General features: G+C 44.6%; 1 protein-coding gene across 1 annotated transcript in view; it reads left to right on the top strand.

Moving 5' to 3' along the window:
- MAD1L1 (mitotic arrest deficient 1 like 1) overlaps nt 1–26692 on the top strand; it is a 461411-nt gene that overhangs the window by 385639 nt on the left and 49080 nt on the right. The window lies entirely within an intron of this gene.

Genomic DNA, 26692 nt, shown 5'->3' with positions numbered 1-26692 from the left:
CTGGGGTGCTTGTGTCTCTTTCTCTGGTTCCCTTCCCAAAGATGCCTGCATTCAGTGCTTATGCATGAGCCTTCAAAAGACTTTGGATGAGGAGTTTTCGGAAGGCAAATTTGAAAGTACATTCTCTTTATCTCTTATGTTGCTTTCCAATGGTGTCCCCTCTAGGACAGAGCCAAAGTAATTTGGCTTAAATCAGCAGCTGAGACCCCCAGGGTTGGCTGAAAATTGCAAATTAATTCCATGGTTAGGTCTGGCCTCCTCCAGCTCCTGGCTAATCAGCATGGGACCTCACTAACCAACAGATGGATGGAGTTCAGGCTGTTTCCTACTTCAGCCAGAGGAGCTGTGATGTCCCATTCCATACGGTGGTGCCTGCTGCTGCTCTCTTGTGGGAGAGGCTACGAACAGCCTTCTGTTCTTGCAATTAACCCCTGTTCTTTCATTACAACAATGGAAACTCTTCCCAAGTCACTGTTGAGCAAATGCTAAATGCCAGCACTGACACTTGACATCTGGTCCTCGTGTTGCATGTGAACTTGTACTCTCTCCTCTTCAAAGGCCTCTTCCTCTCATTGCCTGCCCCCAAAACTTGACTTCCCATGGTGAACGGATCCTGTCTTTGCTCCCCACTCTCAAAGCCAATAGTAGGTTAACGAATAAACCTTCTGAAAAGCTGTCTGGACCTTTTCCTGGCTGCCAGAGAAAGAGCCGCTTCAGTAGCTCATTTTCTTTAATTTATGCTTGTCATTGTTACCTAGAATAAATTCTGGATACAACTGTAGGGTTTCCTTGGGTGCTATAGGATGCATTTCTTTGGTAAGTCGTGGCACCCCCATCTCGCTCAGCAGTATTCTTGGATCTGAAGGAATACCTCTCAAAATAATCACAGGAGACAAGGACTTGTGAGCGAGAGGAAATTTGAGGTTGGGAAGACACGTTTTGCTGCATCTACTTTGCTCTGGAGGAAGAGATGGAGGAAAAGCTACACAAGATCAGTAGCAGAACATGGAGCAATAAAGCAGTGATAGGTGTGGAGCGGAATTGTAATTTATCTTTGGGGTGAACTCTCCAGGCTTTAAGGATAACAGAAGAACATAAGAAGAGCCTGCTGGATTAGGCCAATGGCCTGTCTAGTCCATCATCGTATCCTCACAGTGGCCAACAAAATGTCTGTGGGAAATCAGTAAGCAGAACAGGAGCACATGAGCACCCCCCCCCTGCAGTTTCCAGCAGCTGGTATTCAATTATTAGGATTAAGGTAAGGATGAATATGTAATCTCAGCCACCACATTGCTACCCTTCACCTTCTTTTCTGTTGTCCTGCACTGCCATGACTTCCCCATCAGGCAAATTTGTGATGGTGTCCATCATTGGTCACCTTCATTCCCACTAGCAAAAGCAGTTATCTATCGAGCTATGTTTCAGTTCTCCACCCTGCACCCTGCATTGGCTGCTTTGGGGGGATTGAGAGGGTTTTGTGCACGGGCCTGGGACCATGTCTTAGAAAGTGCTGTTGCATGGATCAGTGCTGCTGCTTTGTTTGTTTAAAGAGAAGCTTCTCAACAGGAACTGTAGGTCCGGCCCTTCCTCAGGATAATTTGCTCAGTGTGGCAGCATTGGTGTGCCTTCCCCGACCACGGCAGACAGGAACAGCAAACTGCAAGCAACTAGTTACTTGTCCTTCTCTGAGAAATAAGGTGCAGGGATTTTGTTCATTTTTCACCTGGGAGAGAAGACAGAAGCAGATCTCTGGGTTAGCTCCTTCCTGACTGATTGAGGACAGAAAGTTCTGAAGAGCACTCGTCTGTAGAGCTGTTTGGCTGTCCCTGCTTTCAGCAGAGGGGATTGTAATGAGCTGAACTTCGCAGCTCTGGATAACTCTTTAAATAGCAGCTTTCTTCAGCCTGAAATCCCTGGCTCAGTGCCCAGATTGAAAATCTAAACCGCTGTCTTCCTCTGCATTCTGTATTTAATGTCTGTCTGTTTGGAAACATTGGTTGTGGCCCTGTGGCTACTGGCCAGAGATTTCCAGCGTGCCCTATGCACTTTATCATTTGGGAATCCCTGCTGGATTGAGGGCAGCAAACAGCAGAGAGATAGAGGCTAAATGGATAAGCAAGTGGTCTGATGAACTGTCAAGTCCCAGGCAGACACTGAGCAAACATGGGAGAAGAGGAGTGATGTGGTGTACTGAGCCGTGTTGGCTGATAAGTTACTCCAGCTGAGGCAGACAATGGCTTGGATGGAGGAATGGCATTTTTCTGAGGATGGTTGTTCAAACATTTGTATCTTGCCTACTAGTCCTCCCAGGGCTCTTGAGGCAACTTCCAGTACAATTAGAAATGCAATATTAAAATGTAAAACCCAAAATAAACAATGTTGAAACAAACTACAGCAAATGCCCTGGATAGAATCAGAAACCCAGAGGAGTCTCTGGAGAGAAAGATATTGGCTTTCCTCCGAAAGAGGGCAAGGGAGTGGATCTGAAATTCCACCTCAGGCCGGGAGCTTCACAAGGGAAGGGTTTGTTGCCGAGAAGGCCCTGTGTCTTGTGGCCTCAAAACAATGGGTTCAATTGGAAGCAGAACTAATTGGGGGAATTCCAACCTCAGCATATCCCTTCTTAAAGCAAAAATTAGAACTAGCCTAAAAGTTCAAAACAGATTCACACAAGCCATGCTTAATGCCTAGGAAGAAAAGGCAGGAATCCTTACTCCAGCACTTTCCAACCTGACACTCCTCACATCCCACCCACTGTTACACAATAATTTGATGTGACCGGATGGAGATGAAAATGTCTTTACCAGTTATGTGATTTCTATAACAGAAATACACACCTATCAGCCCAAGAAATACAGACTGAACTGGGAAATTTACAAAGCCATTGACTCCACCAAATCTGCACTTTTTTTCTTTTTCTTTTTTTTGCTAACCCAGTTACTAGTAAGACAGCCACAAGACCACTAGCCCCATTTGAAAGACTTGTAATATCCACAAGGACAAGGTCCAGATATAACATCTGCAATCTATAAAATTTTACTTAGTGCATCAGTGGGTTCACTTGACCCTACTAAACATCTATGGGAATGTGATTTCAGCTATGAACTTGACCCAGGTCAATGGAATAGATTTTGGACAAAATCCACAACCTTGTAAGTCTATTTCACCAAGCAATAGAGAATTAACCCCAAAGCTCGTATATAGGTGGTACTTAACCCCTAAGAAGCTGGCAATGATTCATCCCAGTGCCTCACCACATTGTTGGGGGAGCTGCCCCACACCCGGTACATATCTCCACATGTGGTGGAAATGTACAAAAATTCAGCCTTTCTAGAATTCGATATTCCAAGAAAATAGTAAAATAACAAAACAATTGGAGGTCAAACCAGAATTTGCTTTATTTAATATATTTCACCAACACAATCTGGATTTATGTATTAACCAATTAATAACCCATTTTTTTACAAGCGGCAAGGCACAATATAACCAGACAGTAGAAAAACCTTTGTGGCACAACGTTAGACAATTGGTACATTACAGTTTGGGAAACAGCACTCCTTGAGAGATTAACAAATAAACTATGGTTGGCACGTAGACAGATCAAGAAAGATAGTCTTACCTCAGTGTGGATAAATTTCATAACATATGCCAATATTCCAGTGAATAGACAATCTCCTCCCATCATCGTTTGGCTCAATCTGGTTGATCTAAATTTAAATTTAAACATGAATGATTATCTTCACTTTGAACCCCCTCCCACATTCATTAATATACCAGCACTTTATAGTGTTTCATTGGTAACAAAAGAGGAAAATGACTATTATTCATACTTAATCTAAGCACCTCCACAAGGGCTTCTGATTTAAGTGTTTAGCTATGTGATGTTGAATGTTACCTGTTAACTCTGGCCAACCCTGTTTCCCCTTTGTTTTTGTTTAAAACAATTCACGGACCAAGAACTTTTACAATCACCACTAATAATGAACCATATGTTGTTGACATTACTGCAAATTTATCATGTTATGACATGAGAAGACTTGGTGTATTTATTGGTATCATTTATTATTCCTATGAATCTTGTTTATAAAAACCCAACAAAAAAGCCCAGGCTTGTGTTGAGTATTCTGTCAGTGTTGGAAGTGCAGGTGGGGCTGCCAGTCAGTGTCAGTCTCAGATGGTGGGGGAGGGAGTTAATGTGGCAGCCAGCTCCTTCTCTGCTCATGGAGCTTACCGCTCACCATGAGCCTGTAACAAATTGTTCCTGGTCTGATTTCCCAAAGCTTCTGAATACCCACACTAGCAGTGCCTGTTGATACCCCTCCAGCCAAATTCTGCACTGTCTAGTGATCTTTCAGGAACAGGGTCCAGTTCTCAATGACACCATCGCTAGCCTTTCCCACAAGCCGTGCCTAACTTCAGCCCACTGCAGCAGTTCATTCTCCATGCTCCCCAGCTGCCAAGTAGTAAAGGTAAAGGGACCCCTGACTGTACTGAAGGTAAAGGGACCCCTGACCGTTAGGTCCAGTCGCAGACGACTCTGGGGTTGCGGCGCTCATCTCGCTTTACTGGCCGAGGGAGCCGGCGTACAGCTTCCAGGTCAAGTGGCCTGCATGACTAAGCCGCTTCTGGCGAACCAGAGCAGCACACGGAAACACCGTTTACCTTCCTGCTGGAGTGGTACCTATTTATCTACTTGCACTTTGACGTGTTTTCGAACTGCTAGGTTGGCAGGAGCAGGGACCGAGCAACAGGAGCTCACCCCGTCGCGGGGATTCAAACTGCCGACCTTCTGATCGGCAAGCCCTAGGCTCAGTGGTTTAACCCACAGCGCCACCCGCGTCCCTATGCTGCCAAGTAGGGTCTCTCTCAACCCATACAAGTAACGCTGACACAACTCCTCACACACACTAAGTAGAATAAAAGGATAACCACCCCACCCCACTCCCCCTCTTTCCCCCTTTTCTTTTCTTTTCCTTCTTTGTAATCGTTTAAACCATTTCATAAACCAAGAATTTATACATTGACCACTAATAATGAAATATATGTTGTAGATATTTTCCCACATTTATTATGCTATTTTTGTGATATACAAATGACATGAGAAAACTTGGTATGATTATTTGTATAACATTATTCTTGTTTATAAAACCCAATAAAAAACAAACAAACAAAAAAGCAGGGCCTTTCTCCCTCCGCATGCTGTGATGTTCAAAGTGCCTGGTTCATGTTTGAGCCTCCTCAGCTGCCATATGTGTGCCTGGTCTGCCTAGTCACCTCTTACTCCGCAGATGGCCTAGTTAGACACCAGTGAACACGCAGGCAAGTTGAACAGAAGGAGCCTTGCTGCCATTTCTCAAGCAGCTGATCAGGAAGTCGGCAGGCCATTCATAGCACGGACGCTACTTTTGAACAGCAGGTGTGGAACTATTGAGTGAAGAAAGGTTCCTGCCAGCATCTGGCCTGTATCTCAAGTTTGAGGATTTGTACAAGTGGCTAAATCCAACGCACAAGATCCGGACCGATGCGATTTCCTTACTCCTTGATAAACAATTACGGAGATTAGGCACTTGTGAACCTTTCCACTTCCAGTATGCTTCACCCCAAGTACGCTTAGAGGAAACACTCTGCGTGGCTCTTGAGAGCATAAAGAGGGTGTTGGGGGGAGGGAGTCTCTTGTTCTTCCCACCCTTTTATTTCCTTCTGCTTTTGAGCTGAGTGAGAAGAAGACTTAAAAAAATCAAAATCAAATTTTGCTATCGTACTTTTGATTGCCCTTGGGGTGATCTTTGGCTGCAGCAGTTGGATTCCTTTGCCTTCCTGAGCTTCCTTAGGTATCAAAGGGCTTGTGCGCTGTGCAGAGCCATCTGCTTGAGTTCTCTGATGAGACAACGTCCCAGTTCATTCAACACTCGGGACGGCAGCTTGTTGCTTCTTTCAGTTTCTCAAAGGTTTTTGTTATTCCAAACTGTTACTGTTAACTACGTTTCAGTTTGCAAAGTGCTTTGAAAACATCGTTTGTTCTCAATAATAAACCTTTGAAGGTAGGCTGCAGTCCCCCACCCCCCATTTTACAAATATGGAACTGAGCTGGTGGACATATGGCCATGCAATGAGTAGAGGGCTGAAACTAGGACTCCTTGCATCAAATTCAAACCTATCTTTTGGGCCATTAGATAGGGGAGGCCTCATGTTTTGAACACAGGTGGCCCCCAGATTCATTTCCTTGCATATCTCCAGATCAGGCTGTGAAAAAACACTTGCCTGAAGTCATGAAGAGCTACCGATAGTCATTGTAGACAATACTGAGCTAGAGGGTTTCATGATCTGACTCTAGAACATAGGAAGCTGCCTTATTCTATGTGTTCTGGTTTTAAACTTTAGGTAAAGTGACTCTTTCAGCCATCCCCAAAATTCCTTTGCCTCCTGCAGACTGCCTGTCTTTTCCTTTTTTCTCCTACCAGTGGCAAATCTGCCTTTACCAAGGGCTTGACGGATCAAAGATTTCCCTCCTGCTTCCACTTCTTCCCTGGACAATATTTGCAAACAGAAAATAACATGAGCAAGACGCAGGCAGCTTTCTTCTCTGTCCAACCTTTCGCCTGGAGATCTTGCAAGCTCACCTTTCCATCATCAGCACATCACGTCCTCCGGGGTAGCTTTAATAGTCACTGGGCTGTGGATAAATCAGACCTGGCAAGAGGAGGCAATTGAAGTACGGTAGTGAAACTGGAGGTTTTAGGGGGAGGACCATCAAATGGAAAAGCTGGGAGTAAATAGAGATGGAGGTGGGGGATCTGTATCGGAGCAATTTAGGATGTGGGGCATAAATCTTACAGAGGGAGAATTGTAGAAAGAAAGCAGCCAGCTCTGTGTTGTTATTAACCACCTTTGGTTTTCTCCCACACTGTTCACTCTCCTCAGCACAGACGGCATAGTTTGGATCCCAAATGTGAGATTTTTTTTAAAAAAGCAACAACATCCCATTGGTAAAACTGTCACTCGGCTTTCTTTTTTCACCCTTATCTGAAATGGAGATTGGCATGGCCAAGGCTGTCATTGTCCTCGTTCCGCTGCTGTGGTCTCTACGAGGGGAGTGTCTCTTTGGGGAACTGGTCCGGCTAGGCTGTGTTGCTATGGCAAAGCCTCCACCGAAGCTTCTACGTTGCCTTTAATTGCTATTCGGTGGCCATCTTGAGGCGCCTGTGTGAGCTAGCGCATATAATCCCCTCCCAGGCCACCGCCTTCGCCTGAGCTGGTCTCCGACAGCCGAGATGCATTAACTTTCCAACTCTGGTAATTAAGCAGTCTTGAGACACACGCTTTGTCGAAAGTTTAAAAGGGGTGGGGAGGGGCAGCAACTTTGAAGATCCATATTGCAAATGCAGTCAGGGTGGGAGGGTGCCATTAGCTTCTTCCGCAAGGACTATTAATTCCTCTGAAGTGCTGTTTGTTAGGCAGAAGAACTTGGGAGCCCATCAGTGGATTTTAAACAGGTTCGGTAATGAAATGTAAATGGTGTAATTGGGCTTGTTCTGGAAGTATTTATTCTTCACCTGCGACCTGCTTGATTGCGGTTTGACAACACGAAGGAGTGTGCATCTCTTCGTTAATGACAGCTAATTCCCCAGAGTTAATGGAGTGGGACACCGGGGTGCTTGGTGCCGGGAACGAGATGGGTCGTGCTGGAGCTCCAGTGTGATTGGCACCGATCCAAATACAATGTAACTTTAATTACAGTCATTCCGATTCCAAAGCAAGCATTTAGCTGCCAGGGAGAGACTCTTAATGATGCAAATGAGATGCCGTCTAATGGCGCTGACCTTAGATTAGGTAAATATTGGGTTGGGCGAGCACACTCTTCTCCAAAAGGCAGGTAGCATTGCTGCCTGCTATTACCTCGGTGAAAACTATGGGGTGTGGTTTCATCACAAGGTTAACCATATGGCTTTGCTTGTAAGTGTCAGATGCCAGGAGGGAAATGTGTACTGTCTGACTGTTAAACACCATCTCTGCACCCAGGCATAAAATGCCTTCTCTCGAGACTCCTCATTTTCTCCAAACCTGCCATGTTTCCCGTTTTTGTTTTGCAAGGTGCAGGGATTTTGTTTGCTTCTAGGAAACCTTTGCCTCCAAGCCTTGAAAGATGCAAAATGTCTCTTCAGACATGTGACTCTCTCAAAGGGTAAAGTGCAGGCATGGAGTTGCAGCCTGTATGCTGTTCTTCACCTTCTTTGGATTAGTGTCATTCCTTTGTAAGTCTCCATGTTTTGGCTGAAGTCTGCCTGGAATAGTATTGCTTCAGCTTGGATATATTTCCTTACAGGGACAGCAAATGGGGCTTTGCAGCAGTCATCAATACAACTAACCTCACAGTAGGAACATAGGGAACTGCCTTCTACTGAGTCTGACCTTTGCTCCATCAGTCTCCATGTTGCTGTCACTGAATGGCAGCAGGATTTCAGGCAGGGGGCATTCTCAACCTTACTTGGAGATGCCAGGGACTGACCTTCTGCATGAGAAGCATCTGCTATCCCACAGAGCTACTGTCCTTCTCTCGTTGTTGTTTAGTAGTTTAGTCGTGTCCGACTCTTCGTGATCCCCTGGACCAGAGCACGCCAGGCACTCCTGTCTTCCACTGCCTCCCGCAGTTTGGTCAAACTCATGTTCGTAGCTTCGAGAACACTGTCCCACCATCTCGTCCTCTGTCATCCCCTTCTCCTTGTGCCCTCCATCTTTCCCAACATCAGGGTCTTTTCTAGGGAGTCTTCTCTTCTCATGAGGTGGCCAAAGTCTTGGAGCCTCAGCTTCAGGATTTGTCCTTCCAGTGAGCACTCAGGGCTGATTTCCTTCAGAATGGATAGGTTTCATCTTCTTGCAGTCCGTGGGACTCTCAAGAGTCTCCTCCAGCACCATAATTCGAAAGCTGACTGTAAACCAGTCCTAAATATGAAAACAAATGTAGCTTCTGCGGTGAAACTAGAAAGCTCTTTGGATGTAACCAGTTTCCCCCTTTCCACCTGGCTGTTGGAATTCCCTAAGAGCCCCTGTGTTTAGTTTGGCCAGCCCATCTCTACAGACTGGTCAGTTCAAGGACCCAGCAGGAGAGGGCCGTATTTTCTGATACAGGCGAAAACTAAGATTTCACTTGGTTATTTTAAAGTCAGCTCAGAGACTCAGCATCAGGGAAGATTTAATGTGTGGAAGCTGCAGTTGGAAGGTTTTCATATCTGATGCCATTAGGGAAAGTAGTAGGAGACTGCCTAATAGGACATGAGACTTCAAAAGCTAGTAAGAGAGAGCACCTTATGAAAAATCACTAAAGCCCAGGTATACAGGTGGGCACAGTCGCTGCAAGGCCCAAATGTGTCACTGTTTGCTAGTAGGTGACTTCTGCTGCAAACTAATTTATTGTGATTGAAGGACCCCCTTCCCCAGCTGCAGTCACACTCCTGCATGCCTGTGAAGCTCCCTGCACCTCCTGAGAGCTCATTCCATGACTCACAGAGACAAGGAGAGAGGACAAGCTTGAGGTTGCGCACCTGAGGGGACCCGGTGCTCCGGACAGCAGCAGGGCCAGAGACGGCAATGCCACGGATCATCCTTTTACCAGCCGCAAAAACGACTTGATGGCTCCTGGCTCTGTTCCCGAAAAGCACGCAGGGATGCGGATGTGGTGCCAGCTGCCAGGCCTCAAGGGAAGGGCTGACAGGACAGAAGCAAGGAGGAATGGATTAACATGGCAAAGAGCAGATTGCCATAGCAAGTGCAGCACCCACAGGTCCCTGGGTCATCTCCAGCCCGCAGTCCTCTCCGTTTTGTACACCAGTCTGTACCTTTAACAGCTCCCACCCCCATCTCATTTTCAGAGGCATGTTGGGCCTGCTCTGACTAGGCTGTGAGCTCTGCGCTTGCTGTCAGCTAGGCCTTCAACAACTGCACAATTTTCTCCCCCACTACTGCTGCCAAATTGTTTTTAACAAGCAGACCTAAAACCCCAGGCTAAAAAACCAATTGGAGCTGCAGGTGGCTGACACTGAGAGGCCAAAATAGAAATGCTGTGCATCTCATATGGAGCCGTCACGTCTCTGGAGCTGTTGTTCAAATCCACAGCAACTTCCCAGACAGTGCTTGTGGCCATCCTGGAGAATTTAATTCCTCCAACTCAGACACAGGGTTTTGTTCAGGCTGTGTGTGTGTGTGTGTGTGTGTGTGTGTGTGTGTCCCGCTCCAATCCCCAAAGACAAGAGAATAAGCAGGCTATGGGATGTGAGCACCTGAAACAGAGGGACTTCTTATTCAGAAGTTGCTTGAGTAAGAGTCATAGGTGCTGATTTTCTAAGTGGCACTTGATCAAACACCCGCTGTGTTGCCTGAATTCGTATACAGAGGCAGCACCACTTCAAGCAGCTCAGGAAATTTACTCCAGTGTTTCTCTCACAGAGATCAAATGGAAGCAGCATTGTTGAACAGCTAGAGCAGAGACCCCAGGGGGCATATGGGGGGAGCGGGGCTTATGGCTGTGGTGGCAAAGTGCCCACATTTCTATTTTCTGAAGCTGCATCACCATCCACAAGTTGCGTGACATAGCCACTTTCACTCAGCCTTTTCTGAAGCTTCTTTTTATCCTTATGGCCATTTGGGTACAATTTCATCCTGCACGTCCCCTTCAGATATTGCCACATAAAGAGAGAACAAGGGTAGAGTGGGGCTGTACCCCAACCCTACCTTACCCCCCACCACACACACACACTGCCCAGAGCTGTACAACCCCTCTGGTGCTTTGCGTGTTCACATTGAATTTCCTCAACAGGGAGTCTTGTGTATCGTCCCGAGTTCACACTCCCATGGGAAGCCTGCATGGATGCAGAAAGCACACAAAGAGCCCAAAGGCCTGTGCAGTTCCAGCAGGGGAGCAAGTCTAAAGGTGGAGGCACACAGCTCCCATCTTCTCTCATCAGGTAGTGTTGCTAAAAAGCAGCTGATCTCATGGGGATCATTTATGAGTACAGGAGTCTCATAGCCGCAGAGGTTCACCATGCAACCCGTGGAAGGCGATGGGGAGGAGCTTAGTCCCGACTGTCCCCCACGTGGTGCTATGGGTCCCTTTACCTTTTAATGCCTTTTAATGCCTGAATAATGCAAGTAGATACATAGGTACGGCTCCAGAGGGAAGGTAAACTGCGTTTCCATGCGCTGCTCTGGTTTCAGTGTTCAGTGTTTCCATGCGCTGCTCTGGTTTCAGTGTTCTGTTGTGCCAGAAGCGGCTTAGTCATGCTGGCCACATGACCCGGAAAAGCTGTCTGCGGACAAACGTCGGCTCCCTCGGCCTGTAAAGCGAGATGTGCGCCGCAACCCCAGAGTCGTCTGCGACTGGACTTAACTGTCAGGGGTCCTTTACTTTTAATGCCTGAAGAGGGCTCTCAAGTAGGGGATTCTTGGGAAGCCTTGGCATGACACTCAAATTACAGAAGTGAATTGGCCCTACGAAACATCTTCCAAGACAACAATGCCCATTTACACCACAAAGAACTCATAACCCACCTACTTTCAGCAGCCAGAAACACTATAACCAGACACTGGAGAGACCTGTCAGGAGTAAGCATGGACCAATGGTACCAAATAGTATGGGAAACAGCCCTACTAGAAAAATTAACTAATAAACTGAAACTGACACGGGGACAAACAGAAGAAGACACCTTCACCCCGGTATGGCTCCCCTTTATCACATACACAGCCCAACAGGACAACGACAATAATCCACCAACAGCATACAAATCAATATGGCTAACCTGATCCAAAACACCCACTCACCTCACTCACACACGAAAACAAAAATCACCACAGCCAACCACAAACAAACAATCACACCCTAGGCCAACCCCAACCTCTCTCACCACCAAAGGAACACAAGTGAACAACACAAGCACGCTGACACCAAACTCTACATACATTAAGCATAATAGAAACACCGCTACCCGACCCCACCCCCATCCATCTCCCCTCCCTCCACCCCCTTTCTTTTTTTCTTTCTTTTTTCTTCTCTCCCTAATGCCTCATCAAATGAAACGGATTTGTAAAAATGTTACATGGAAGAAAAAAATACGAGGCATTACACTTACACTGTAAAACAAGAAAACCCTTAATAAAATATTTTTAAAAAAAATTACAGAAGTGGGGAAGTAGTGAGGCCCTTAGTGACATTCACAATCCCTAGCTCTGACTCCTTTTACTTTTAGCAAATCATGGGGCCCACTTAGCCTCCTAAAAACAGTAGTTGGGGAGCATCACAAAAGATAAATTTCTAAACCAGTGTTCCCTCTCTAATTTGAACACTGGTTTAGCAATTGAGCCTTTTCCTTTCTCTCAGTGCCTGCATCTTCAGAGCACATCCCAGCAGTAGCTCAGGCTACTTATGATACTACCTAGCTTCTGGAGCAATGTCTGTTTCCTGCTTTGGCCTTTAAGAAATGTGTGGGTAGATGTGCATTAATCATACACTCCTACTATGAATTGATTCCGCTTTGGTCAGCCCAAATTACAGCTGATCTCTGAAGGCATGCTATTTATTTTGAGACTGAGACATTGAGGAAATAAGGTGGACTTGGTCTGAGTTTCTCTCCTTTCAGGAATGAATCAAAAAAACAGATCGGCAGTAGCTGATGACAAGGCTGGACTTCGTCACAGAAGCATATGAGTCTTTTTGGCCAGGGTGGAGTCAAAACCTTCAGCCAGTTTGGTACTCAAGATGAGCATTGGTTCTAGTCATTAGTCTGCAAGCTTGATATTGGGAGCAATAGCTTATTCCTTCTCCTTAACCTCCTTTGGCAGGTGATGCCAGTGACAGACTGATAGCAGTAAACAACGGTCGTTTGGAAAGCCGCCTCCTGCTTTTTACGGAGATTAAAACTCCAACTGGGGGCCATTGGAAAGTCCTCAGCGATGGAATGGCAGGCAATGGGACCAGGGTGGGCCATTAATAGAAGAAAATTTATGTCCAGAGGGTTGAGCCAGTAACAGGGAGCTAGCTCTTAGAAACTGATTTGCTTCTGTTCCCGATGCTGCTTTCGCCTGAACTCAGACTAGGGAGACACAGCATCCTTTTAGCGATCAGCTCCTTTCTGTAGGGGCTGTGTGGATCTCTGCTCTGCATCTTGACATTATTGAAAGTATGTTGTGAGCTCAGATTATTTCCTTTTGTGCTCCCTTCCCCCTGCCTGCCTTTAACCATGGTTAAGTGTTGCGTCAGCACTGGCATTGACTGTGCTTCCCCATTCAGCCGGGATTTGAAGCTGGTTAGCAAACCCTGCTTCAGTGGAAATCTGGTTAATCTGAATATTGTTGTTGCTGGCACAATGCAGCCACATTTAAGGATGCAGTGCTATTTTCTCCACATTGCCTAATGTTGCTCCAGAGTAGAAACTGGAAGGTAAGCAGAGACTTTAGTCCAGAGTCAATCACCTACAAAGGTGTGGGCTGCTTTTTTCTGCTCCATCCAGCCCCTTTGAGGCAATGCAGTTATGCTACTGTGCATATCCAGTGCAGGAACAACACCCGACTTCCCAAGTTGAAAAGGTTGGCCAAAGCACTCATGGCTGTAGGCCTGACTGCCTTGTGGAGATCAACGATTTAACCATAATGGCTGCCCCCCCGCCCTTTATTTACAGTCCATTTCCATCAATCATCACCACCACCAGTTGAGGAGAGAGCTTCAGAAGCTACAGGAAGAGCCCTCCCTTTTTTTTTGTAGGAGTCCAAACTAGTTGCTGTCTAAAGTTCCCACCTCCTCAGCAATATTATGTCCTGTTGAGCTAAGTGTCAGTTTATTGTTTACAGTGTACTAAGCGAGGGTTTCTGGAAGAAAAGAGCAGGGAAGGAGGGAGGTGAATGTTCAAAGGAGCCCAGCCTGCTGTCTCTGCCAGCATCTCTCTTCCCTTTATTTACACCAAGGTGACCTCTGCTTTCCCGCCCAGTTCTGCGTTCCTCTCACAAACAGATTAACATTACAGAGAGAGAAAGAATCATCTGCCAAGAGCCTCGTCCAACCGTTTGTGTCTTGCTGGTTTGTTTCTGTCCTGGTGTTGTTGCCCTAAAGTTGGCTCCTGGTCTGCTTACTCCAGAAATCCTGTCTTCTGACAGTGGGTTTATTTTTAATTGCCCTGTTCTTTTCTGGTTTGAACTGAGAGGCTGCTATGGACGGCTGTTTGGGTTTCTTCCCCCCCCCCCCCGCACCCCAGGCCCTGAGATCCCTCTCTTTCCTTCTCCTGTGCTGTCATAACCAATGCACAACTGTTCAATGCTGACAGAAGAGTTAATTAAAATAATTTCTGATGTCTGGGGTGACCATTACCAGTCAATTTAGAACAAATCAAGATATGCCTGCAACTGCGCTCTGGTCCAGTGAATGAAGAGAGGTGATTAATGGCAAACGAGGCCTGCTAATGCCTAGTGAGGAGTTAATGTTGGTTGCTGGAAGGAAGGAAGAGGCTTCTGCTGTGATGAAGCCATGTAGAGGTGAGCTGGGAATCAAAGATGCTCTCAGTTCCAGCTTTTCTTTCCCCCTTTCCCTTGTGTGAATCAAAGTCCTTTCAGGCACGGCTTAAAGGCAGGTGGTGTGATTGCAGTTGCTCCCCTCCCAGCAATCTCATTGCTGCACTCATATTGCTGCAACCAGAGAAACCCTGCAGCTAGTATTGTGGTGTAAGCTGTGTGGGGCAGGGAAACAGAGCACCACTGAGGTTTATTAGCATAAGAGGTGGTCTGGGGTCTCTTGCTTCATGGGTTTATTCGTGAAAGGGAGGTCTGTTGGCCCTGACAGCTAATTCAACTGACTTCCATATGTGGAGGCAGCAGGTTTCTCGGTCACCAGGGCTGGGGTGTGGGGAGAGACAGGGGATAGCTACTGCCTAACTCGGATATTCCCTCTAGCTCCCCCCCCCCCGCATTTCTGTGATCCCCTTTTAAAGATGTTCAAACCAGTGTCCATCAATGCATTTTGTGGCTACAAATTTCATATGTTAATTCTGCACCATGTGAAGATGTCCTTTCTCCTGTCCTGGTTCTACCTCCTATCAAGTTCATTTGATGCCCCATAATTCTCGTTTTAACAGAGACAGAGAAAAAAATTCTCTCTGTTCACCCCAACTCCACTTTTTCCCAGACATAATTTCATCTCAGGCAGTGCAGGCAGGAGAAGAGAGTCTATGTTGTTTACGGCTACAGGAGGCAGAATTCGAATCCTCCATTATGCTGCTTCTCCGCACAGTCTGTTAACTGTGGCAGTAACTTTGCAGCACTAAAAGCGACAGCGTGCAAACCAAAAGAGACAGAAGTGGAATGGTTAACTGTTGCCCTGGGACAAAGCCAGTTTGATGATTAGCAGAGCTCCAGTAATGACTTGTGTGTCTGTCAACCCAGATCTCTGGTGAGGAAAATCAAGATGAAAATTAAATCAAATATCAGATGTTAAACCAACCAATTAAAAAGAGCAATCACACAGAAACATGCATTTTTAAAAAAGTTTTTGTTTACTCTGGCATAATTAATTCAGCAAGAAAACTTTTGTTTGTGCAAAATGGTTGTTAAATTGATCATGAGCTTGCTGAGGTGACAGAGTGTTGCTCTCACCCACAGAAGCATATGGAGGCTTAAAAAAAGAAAAGTAAACAGACCTCATCAGTCAGGCATAACATCTGAAACCAGTCTTGTCGGAACAAACCCACATGTCTTGGTTTTCAACCATCCCACTGTGGGCACCTAACCTTTCTTCTCTCCCAATTATATAACCCCACCCCTTTCATTTGACCTGTTGATTTAGATTCAGAAATGCTATGTTCTGTTCAAGTTACTTATTTTCTTATGCCTGGGCTTTCCTATATAGTTGTAGGCAGTCATTGTCAGTGTTTGGAAAAAGCAAAGGCCCTGACTTCCTTTGGCTCCTCAGCCTGGTCCTCGGACCCTTGTCGGCATAAAAGAGTCCACGAGAAGAGTGTCCTTGCAGAGTATTTTCTGCTTTTATTCTTAAAAGTCTTTATCTGCAAAACGACCAACCAACTGTACACACATCAACACTACCAGCTTTCACTAACTAACTAACTAATTAACTAACTAACCAACCAACCAACCAACCCACACCCAACACTAACATTGACCACTCTATATATACAGGTACAATTTGGTGAAAGGTTGCATGAATCATTGTAGGCCGCTGACTCATGCTGACTTAGTTTTTTTAGCATTAAAGAAACAGCGGCCAATTTTTAGCCGTGACAGTCATCAACCCAATTCATACACAATGTGAAATTTTACTTTGCTGTTAAATGCACTATGAACCCCGAGCTTCAGGACTCCCCCTGCTCACCTCCCTCTCGCCCAAGGCACACCAGGATGGGCAGTAAAAGGCATATAATCCAAGAAAGAACTTGGATTATATAAGAAAGAAGTTTATGATCCTTGTACTTTTCTCTAACCCCCACTTTTCTTCCACCCACCCCTGGGAAAGTTGTCCATCCCTACTCTCGTAACGCTAAGATTATGACTGGAAGATTATGTCTAGTAAAGCTGCCCAAACTTGAACTTTGTTAAGTTTGTAAATGCCCCAATATATACTATGCCCCATGCTTTATCTCAATGAACTTTAATATTATTCTAATTCAAACTGTGTTTGATTACAAGTTATTTTCTAGTATCTGTACATACACACTTTGCATGAAAACACTCCAAAATGCTACCAACTTTGCTCCTGCTCAACAGAGCCCTCCCGGCCATTAGGCTGGATGAGGCCACTGCCTCAGGTGACAGAATCTCCCAAGGCGACGCCCCACATGCCCCATTGCTTCTACCAGTGGCAGAGAAACACTACTACCATTGGTGCCAATTTCAGGCAAGATCACTTCCATCTCACCCAAAATTGGTGAAATTTTGCCTGAAATCGGCACCAGTGGCAGTGCCACTTCTCCACCAGTGGCGGATGTGGCAGGGTCTACAGCGGCAGCAGGAGCAGGTCGGTGGCGGTGGCAGCAATTCAGGGCAGCACTTATTTTGCTTTGAGCAGTGAAATGGGACGTGCCCTGCTGCTCCGATGATTATTGTCATACTCCTTTGTTCACAAAGGAAGCGTAAATGCCCTGTTTTCAGTGCAGATGCATGTGGAACCATTTTTGCCATAATCTTTCAGTTATTCTTTGACAAACTATAATCAGTTTTAATATTTGGATCTGAAATCTTTCAGCAACCACATTTGAAGAAACAAGTCATGTTGATTTAATACACATCTTTGTTCAACATTTATTTCTCACTCATTGTTTGGTCTTCAGTTGACTTTGGCCACTTCTCTTGAGGATCTCAAGTAGTCCTGCTAGGCATCCTCCTGCACCTTGCTGCTGGCCACTTGACCCTTTGGGCTTGCATCCAAGGCTGCTTCATCTTGTTCCAGATGCTCTATGTCAAATGGACTGTAAACAGAGAGGGTTTGTGCAGACCGCCAATCAGGAGAGGGGAAATAGTGGTTATGTATTTATTCCCATATATACTTACAAGATCTTGAAGTATTGTCTGAACTTTTGACATGAAATTTGTAACTTGAGCTAATTACACTTTCTGATGGGATGAGATAGCACTTCACTAATTATCACTCTCTTCTTTCCGAACCAGCAGAAAATAACTGTGAATTGGTTGAGTGAGAATTTGCCCTAATGGTTCTTTCCGTGTTGTTTGTTCAATACAGAGCTTAGACCGCAAGCAGTTGCTCTCTGTTAGCATTCTTCAGAACATTTCTTTATTAATTAATCCTATCTTTATTCACACAGTGCTCTCTCTGCTGTAGACAGCAGGTAATAAGCACAGATCAAGCAGGCGGAGATGATAAATTATCTATTGAATAATTAACAAATTATCCCCAACAGATGGAACCAAAGCTCAGATTTGTGTAGATGCACACCACAGAAAGAGAGCACAAGACTGGTTCTTCCTTCTTCACCAGCCATGCAGGATTCCAGGGCATTTTAGAGCAGTTTTGCCAAAGCATATTGTCTGTGAGTAGCATTTATGGCAGTCACCTGAGGCTATTGTACCAATCTCGGAAGCGCAGTGTGTTTCAGGTTGAGAGGGTAAGAAGCAGAAAGGTTTAAGGGTGAGAACAATGAACAGTAATAGACTATTGGTGGAAATTACTGTAATACTGAACCGATCTGGAAGCCTCCGCACAGACCCTTGCAAGAGTTGCCTGTCTATTTTGATCCATCACAAAGGAGCAGTAGACATTCTTTTCTCTCTGACGCCTCTGCTGTTATCCTGAAAAGAGTAAAAAAGTCAACATGCACATGATATAATAAGTATGAGGTTGCACCGCTGTCATCTGAACTGCAGCAGCCCATGCTCTACATTATTTACCAATGCTTTATTTTCCATTGCCCTTCCCAAGCCACTGTTGTGGCTCCGTTATTCATGAATGCATAAGGTCATCAATAATATGTTGGTATTAATAATGTATCTTCAGTAACTCATTTGGCTATGTTTACAGCATTCATAATGCATTCAAGTAACTGATTATTTGATATGTCAAATGAAATCCTGGATCGTCTTGGGACTCCCTTGGCTTTGTGTGATTTTCAGAACTTTTTTACCTTCCTCTGAGCGCTACCTTTTTGTCCTGCCACATCTTCAGGACTATACTGAGTAATGACTTGCACCGTGCTGCTTAGAATGACCTCAATTTGGAGCAGTAAATGGCATTATTGAATGAATTTGAAATCAAAGGGAGATGCAAGCGAATCATTGTTGACAATGTCACCTATAGTTACTAGTGGGCATATGCTTGAAAATACAGCTGTTTCTTTTAACTTTATTGTACTCTTCATTTTTCTGGGTAATAGTAGAATGGCTAAGAAAGAGGTTTGTCATGTTTCTCTCTTCAAATTCATCCTGTTTTATGGAGAGCATCTCATTCGGCATGGAAGCAACATTTAGCCAGTATCAGGAAGACGTTTTGGGGAGGGGGGGAAGCATGAAAATGATGTAGGAATATAATGTAATTCTCCTTGAATGTTCTCCCAAAGCATAAAACAGAATTTATATTAGTAGAAGTGATAAAGGGAAAGGATATAATTAAAAGTCATTTGTTTTATAAAAAAAATTGCTTATTTCTGTGGAGGATACTGCAGTTTAGCACCTGAAGGGCAACTCTCATTTCCTAGAAAATTGGGAAAAAGTTACTTGGTTGAATGAGCAATATTTTCCAGGGTTTGGGGGGGTGCACAGGAGGCTGGGGTTATTGTGAAACAGAAAGTAATGTAAGCTGTTGGAAGATATGAACTGCTTTTAGAAAAGATTTTATTAAGCCTTTTCATAAGATAGTATAAACAAAAGAAAACTTTTAAAAAAGAAAAAAGAAAAAGGCAAGAAAAAAGAATGAGGAGAATACGAAGTCCTCTTTCACAGCTAAATCTCTACTTGCCCCACACAGAAAAAGGTGAACTCTCTCTACTCTCTCCTGGGAGCTGCCCTTTTTTCAAGAGAGACCCTGTCAGTTACTGAATGAACGTGTTACAAGACATAGAGAAGAAAAATTATGGGAGAGGATGGCGTTTTAAAGTAGGGATAGACTACTGAATGGAAGTTGGGAGCATTATTGTTTTGGGGGCCTAATCCAGTTTTGGGGGGCCTAATCCAGTTTTGGGGACCTAATCCAGCCCACCAGTCAATTTAATACCCCAGTATATGTCCTGGAGTAAAATCCCTAAAACGTCAATCCTAAACAATCCCTAAACAACTTTGGGGTTAAATCCTTTAAAAAAAGCTCAAACCTAAAAAAATAAATAAATAAAAGCTCATTAACTTTGGTCAGCCCTCACACATGTTCACTTCTTCAAATCTGGCCCTCTTTGAAAAAATATTTGGGCACCCCAAACTAAACCATAGCTTTGCAAATTGATTGGGATCCCAAAGAGGAAATAGTTGCCCATCATTCATCCCCTATTGTTTTGCTCCTGCACCACACTGACAAAAAAACATAGCTTTATGTCTTCACTGATTCTGGGCTTGTTGATTTAGCTTTCTCCAGATAAACCACAAGCTGTAGCCAAGGCTTGTTCTGTGGTTTACAGCTTGTGGTTTGTCCAGGAAAGCTAACCTACAAGCCCACTGGGTTCAGATGATATGCTAAGCCAAGCTATGATTTAGCTCAATGCAATAAAGCAGCAAGGCAGCCACAGAATCTCCAGGAGCCTGCAAGCTGATGTGTTCGCACCTAGCTATGGCATAGCTCAGCATGATGCGCCAATCAGGCCAGTATTTCAGCATGGTAGCTATAGGTGACATGGAGCTTCATGCAGACAAGGAAGCAGACTAGCAGAGGAGCACTTTGTCCCCAGAGCTGGCGTAAGGTTATAGAACTGTAAACCCTCGTTTTGAAACCAGCTTTGAGTATATGCAAAAACACACAAATTCCTGGAAGTGATGGCAACAGTTGTGAAAGAAAACCACAACTACCAAAGCATCTATACAAAAAAAAATAATACACCAACAATAATTACAAATTCTCAGACGCAACAAGAAGAGAAAGCAAGGTCTCCAAACATATATGAGCTGCTTAGAAGCATCCAGAATAACCACCTTCTGTGATAGCTAATGCTTAAATGCTGTTTTGCCAGGGCAGCAGCTGAGCCAATTGGATGCGCATGCGCTCCGAACATTTGTCTTCCACAAACTATTGTCTCACCAGCAGGTCAATAAAAATTGTACAGCACTGTTCACAGCATCATGGAGTGTCTGTAGGCCTATGAATTTTGCCACCTTTCAAATTTTCCTACCCTTCTAATTTTGCTGCCCAAGGCAACCACCTAGTTCATCTAGAGGTTTAGCAGGCTCTGCCTGTCCCTCCTCTGCTCCCAGCAGAGGGAAGCCCCTTCCTCCATGCCCAGTGTAGAAATGGCAGTGGGCTTCTTGCAGGAGGGACAGAGCTCTGTCAGCCCCCAGCAGGCTAATAACATTTTTTTGCAGGCTTATTTTTATGGGCTTGTTTACAAGCCTGCATTATCTCAAAGCACATAGAACAGGAACATTTGGGGCAAATAGGTTTTGAGCAGGATAGCGCTTCTGACTAAGCTTGGAGCAGACAGGCGGCTGGTTTGATTTAGGCCTAGGAAAGCACTAATTGGTTCCCAAGACTGGATCCTTTTTATTCTGTGTGCTTCAACCTTCTGCATACTGCTTTCAAAGGGTCCTGGTTCTTTGTCCAATGTAACTGCAGGAGAGAGAGAGAGAGAGTTGTTTTTTCTTTTTTTAAAATGATTTAGATGAACCTTGGTACATTGAGAGAGCAGACCTTTTATGAAGAAGAGTAGATTTTAAGGATTATGGGGATGTGTGTTCTTTGCCTCTTGGACATAGGCCTCAGTTTTATCTGAACTATTTGTGTAATTCAGAATCTGATAATCCTCCCCCCCCCCCAGTTGAGAAGACAGAGTGCTAACATGAACCAGTTTTGGAGGGTGGGAGTTGTAGGTAAATTGAAAACTGCTTGTTTCTCCTTGTGCTTTAAACTCTCATATAGATATATAGAGAAGGAAGGATGTAGAGCAGATGTCAATCTGAATGCATGAGTAGTTTCATACAGACTCATGCAGAGCTTGTCTGTGGCCCGCGGCAGGAGTCTTGTCAGAATAAAGTTATAAACTCAAGCAAAAAAAGCAGTCAGTCCCTGGTGGGGTCCCTGGCCAGCCTAGCCCTCTGAAACCCAGGGCAAGTGTACCCAGCTGCCCCTACCCAGCTCTGAACGGGCCTGGTTTCATGAGCTATGTTCACCACGTGCATTCGTTTGTACTCCAGTATAGTCAGTGGGCTGCCAGCCATGTTTCTCATTGTACAGATCCTGGCAAAAAAAAAAAATCCCATCAAAAGGATTTGAACAGAAGATGAGCAAATGTGAGACCTAGCATGAGAGGGGGCCGCCACAGAGAAGCTAGAGCGATTTGCCTGGGAGATGCAAGTCGGCATGTCCTGGGCCATTGTTTTGACTGTTCATACTTTCAGCAGCAAAGGTGTGGGTGCCACTCGTCGTACACATAGCAAAGAACCCCAGCAAACCCTGGTTCCTTGTCTTGGGTGCCCAGTGTGGTAGATATGCTCGTTGCCTCTATTATATATGCACAGTTTTTTAAAAGAAAAAGTTACGTGCAAAGTGACCTTTTGTGGTTTGATTGAGGTACAGAAGTAGAATATTGATTCAGTGCCCCAAGTAGACAATATATGTGCTCTTCCACTCATTGTAGTAACTGTGGAAGGTTAACCAGCTCTTTAGGGTGTTCAGAAACCAGTACAGCCCAGAAATCCAGTAAAGGGCAGTATACAAATTTAATAATCAATAATAATAAATAATATTGGCCTAACTTATCCTGTGCTTATTCCAAACTAATACTGAATAACTTACTTTCTGGGGCACAGACAACTTCATGCATCAGTTGCCGGGGGGGGGGAGTGTCTCTAGCCCAGGTGAGTCTTGATTGACATGTGGTCTCGTCCAGCCATAACTCATGGCATGTTTGCCAGGAATGTAGTGTGAGACCTTTTGATAGCTGGGGAGACAGGCCTCCTGGAGGGCTGAGAAAGATCGCTGTCATGGGGTTAATTTCCATTGGACTTCTCTAATCTCACAGCTTGACAGAATTTAATGAGAGGCTTTGTGTATTGAGGAAGGCAGGTGCTTTATTCTCTATGCATAATGGTGAGCAGAAAATATTAACTTTGTCTCACCTGCATTGAATACGAGAGAGAGAGAGAGAGAGAGAGAGAGAGAGAGAGAGAGGGAACCCTTTTATGCATTATCTCAATACCATGCATAGTTTTATACACCTCTACCATGTCGCCTTTGATTTTCTGTTAGAGCTAGTGTCAGCATGTGGTGTGGTAGGGCACCTCTTGCAGGGGGCGTAGTCAGTGATGTCCTCCATTGCTGATTCTTTGTCTCGCTGCTGCTGCCCACTCACTTGCCAGCCCTCTCCTTCCATGGGGCGTGGCCACAAATGATAGGGAGAAGCAGTCCCATTTACTCATCCATCAGTCAGTTGGCGCCAGTGAAGGCATGGCTACATCATGGGAGGGCATCACCAAGAGCATCTTCTGTGATGGCCTCCCTCAAAACCTGTTCTCTATTGTGGATGATTTCCTCCACTCCAAAGTATGACAGCTCTGAAGATCTTGAGGAAAGCAACATATCCTGCTGTTCACAGCTCAGGTCCCTGGTCCCTAATCTTCTTTTCTGAGATGGCGCTCACCACCACTTCATATTGTTTAGGTTCAGTGATGTGCCCTTCCTCCCTTCATTGATTTGCTCATCGGCTCTGAAAGCCTGGGATCTGCTGGCCATTCTCTTAAAGTGATTTAAGTTTTCCGGGGAGCTTTTGAGCTGGATCTCTCCACTGGATGACATTGTCAGCGCAAGCCTGCTGGTGACTGATGTGGTCTCGAGTCTGCCAGGGTATGGAGTGGATAAATGTGCCTGACGCTTTGTGATAGAGCTGGTAATTACATTTCTCAATGAGTGATATTAATAGTGAAAGGAAGCTTCAGCACGCTGCATGAGAATTGGTTATATGAGAGGCTGCGGGGAGAGATGGAGTCATTTATTAACCTGATGAATTACAGAAAAATGGACTTTTCCTTAGAATGCCGAAAGGCTTTCTTATATGTGATGCCTTCCAAGTTCCTGCTGTGGCCCTAGAGCTGATCCATCCTCTGTCACCAGTGTGGATAAAGAACGTGGCAGAGTCGTATGATCTCTCATCCTTTGAGGGACTGGAGTGCACGTGTCATAAGAAAGAAGCAAAGTTGTGTATGGCCTTTAGATCACCTCAGAAATTATTTGTTAAATGTTTAGCCTACTTCTATCTAAATAGCATTTTCTTGCCTCATGCACTCTTTAGAAATCAATTCTTCCTATTTTTAAAGATGAAGATTCTTCCTGTTTTTGAAGTCAACCATGAAGTGAATTCATGGCTGAGCTGATATTTGAACCCATGTAAAACACTACTAAACCTTAGGTTACAGAAATTCAACCCATACCATATTGTGGTTATTGCCAATATGCCAATTTAGGAACCGAATGGACTTTCTCTCCTGACCATTGGACTTTAATTTTTCTTGATATGTTCTGTTTGTATGATGTGTTGGTCTATGGGATTATACTTTGTGAGATATTATATGTTGAATTGTGTTTGAAATAGAAGTTGCATAGTCAAAAAAACAGCCTGCTACGTTGTGTGTGGTTACCAGGATATTTGAACCCAGTCTTCCTACACTAAACCCTGAGTCACCACCAGGTTGTGTACATCCTTGAAGATGTTTCCTCAACAAGTTGCCACAGTGGATTGCTGCAGCAACTCATCAAAAGATTAAATACCTTTGGCCTCTGTTTAGGGTTTGGGCAGAGATGTTCTTCTCTCTCCATATTCCTTCTACCTCCAGTGGCTCAAAAGCAACATCCAGAAGTGTTTGTGTCTGAGGTTGGCTGAGTTCAGAGCAGCAGAGTAGGCTCTACTGCCACTCCCTTATTAACCTTCAGTCTCTCCCCACTAGTGTTATGTGTTCCCTTCTCCAATTTGTTTGTTGCCTCATTTCACATCCCAGCAGCAACTCCCAGGGAGCTTTTCCCATGTTCATTTCTCCTGTAGCAAATCCTGAGGCATCTGAGTGCTAATGAGGGAAGCGATAGCTCCCTTTTTTTCTGGGGAGATTGTCATTAATGTCTCAAAAGTAGCAGCACCTGTTGAAGTTTGCTTCAACACATCCTTTGCTTGCACCTGCTGCTGCCATGTGGCTCCATTTCTATTGGGGCTCCTTGAGAGCAACAACCTGCCAGCCCTGAGAGGAGAGCAGTTGAAATGAGCCTGAGCCTGAGAGGAGAGAGACAATGGGAAGTTATTAGAAGTGTTTCAGAACCAGAATGATTTAGCGGCATGATTACTTCTTAATGTGACACTTCACGAGGTTTTTTAAAATATATATATTAGATTTCCTCCCCTCCTGTGACCGCCCTTCTTTCTTCTTCCCTTCCAAACGATGTAGAAATATGCTAGTTGGAAATAAACACCTGAGGCTGTTATACTTTATATCACTCTGTTAATTAACTTTTAAATCATAGGGTGTCACCGGATGGCTTTAAATCCCCATTCAAAGAGCTAGACAGAAGTGGCAGAGACTGTGCATCTCCTCAGAATGCCAACCCTGACGAAGGCACTGCCAGGGGCCGGGATGAGAGATTCCTCGACTTTCTAGCTGCTGACTGCTTAATGCATGCAATCCGTTAAGTTTCTCAAGAGATAGCTGTAAACAAAGGAGATGAAATACCTGCCTTTGGGGGCTCGTGCCCCCATTGTGCTAAAAGAGGAGATTCAATGATAGTTGAGTCCTTCCCACCATATATACAGTATTCATAAATGGAAAGAGGGGCTAATTTGACTGTTTTAAAACAGCAAAACCTTTATTTGACCACCTCTCTTTTGATTCTCACTCTGCCCAGCATATAATGTACTTTGGTGTCTGTTCTGTTAGCCGGTGTCTGTGTGCCCCCTTTTGTGTGTGAAGCCTGGAGCAATGTCCCCTGTTCTCCACCCATCCCCACTGACTTCATGGCCCTCATGTGGAGAGTGAGGTCCGCACAGGGGATGAGAAAGGCAAAAAGCAACCTCTGAAGATGGGGGTCGTAGAAATGAGGAAAGCTAAATCAAGAGAGGTTTAACAACACTGCAGAAACAGACCAGCTCCTCTTGAGTGGGAGAACATCATCTTTGCATGCAGAAAGTCTTGGGTTCAGTCCCCAGCATCCCTAGGCAGGGCCAAAAAAAAAAAAAAAAAACCAAACAAACCACACTTCCTGCCTGAAACCAGGAATTACAATGTATTCTACAAATGTAAATGTAAATTTACAAATGTAAACTGCTTCACAGCCTGAAGCCCTGGAACAAAAATGAAATAAAATACCAAAAAAAATTAAAAAAAATACAGTTTCTGTAGAAGTAGAACTTATATTTTATAAAAAGTCTGAGTCACTTCTCAAGGAAAGCCTTCTTAAGCAGAAGTGTCAGTAGACATCTAAACAACACGACACTAGGTGGCTGTCTAATTTCAAGTGGTAATTCCAGAGGACTGAAATGACAGTACTTAAAGCCCAGTTTATTGTACGAACTAAGCATATATTTTGGACATGCAATAATCCCAGCAGAGCCCCATTTGAGGGGTGCAGTTTCTGGGCAAAGTTATCTGGGGCAAGGAGGTCCCTTAGGTAACTGGGTCCTGAGATGGGCCATTGGTCTGATCCAGAAGACTCTTCTTGTTTTCTTATGTTCCCACCATCCTAACTCATTTTCTAAGAGTGCTAGTTATTATTGCTTAAGTACATTTTTTTTTAAAAAAGAAAATATAAAATGTATAATCTGTTCTCAGTTGCCTGCCATTCTCAAGCCGTCCCGTGCCATTTTGTTTCTTAGGAAACTGCAGAAATTAACTGGCTCTAGATGTAACCTTCAGATAATACATTTTGCCAGGAAGCCACAAATGCTACAATATCTGGCTTTTCACGTGTTCTGTGAAATTTAATGTTTGTGAGCAAGGATCTCTGATATTTAATCTAAAATGCCAAAGCTCTTGCCAGCTGACTCCATCTCTTGGCAACAGTCAAAAGGGGCTATAATTATCACAGGGC

The sequence above is a fragment of the Podarcis filfolensis genome, assembly GCF_964270895.1.
Source record: "Podarcis filfolensis genome assembly, chromosome: 14".
Lineage (NCBI taxonomy): Eukaryota > Metazoa > Chordata > Lepidosauria > Squamata > Lacertidae > Podarcis > Podarcis filfolensis.
This window is presented reverse-complemented; position numbering and strand designations above follow the sequence as displayed.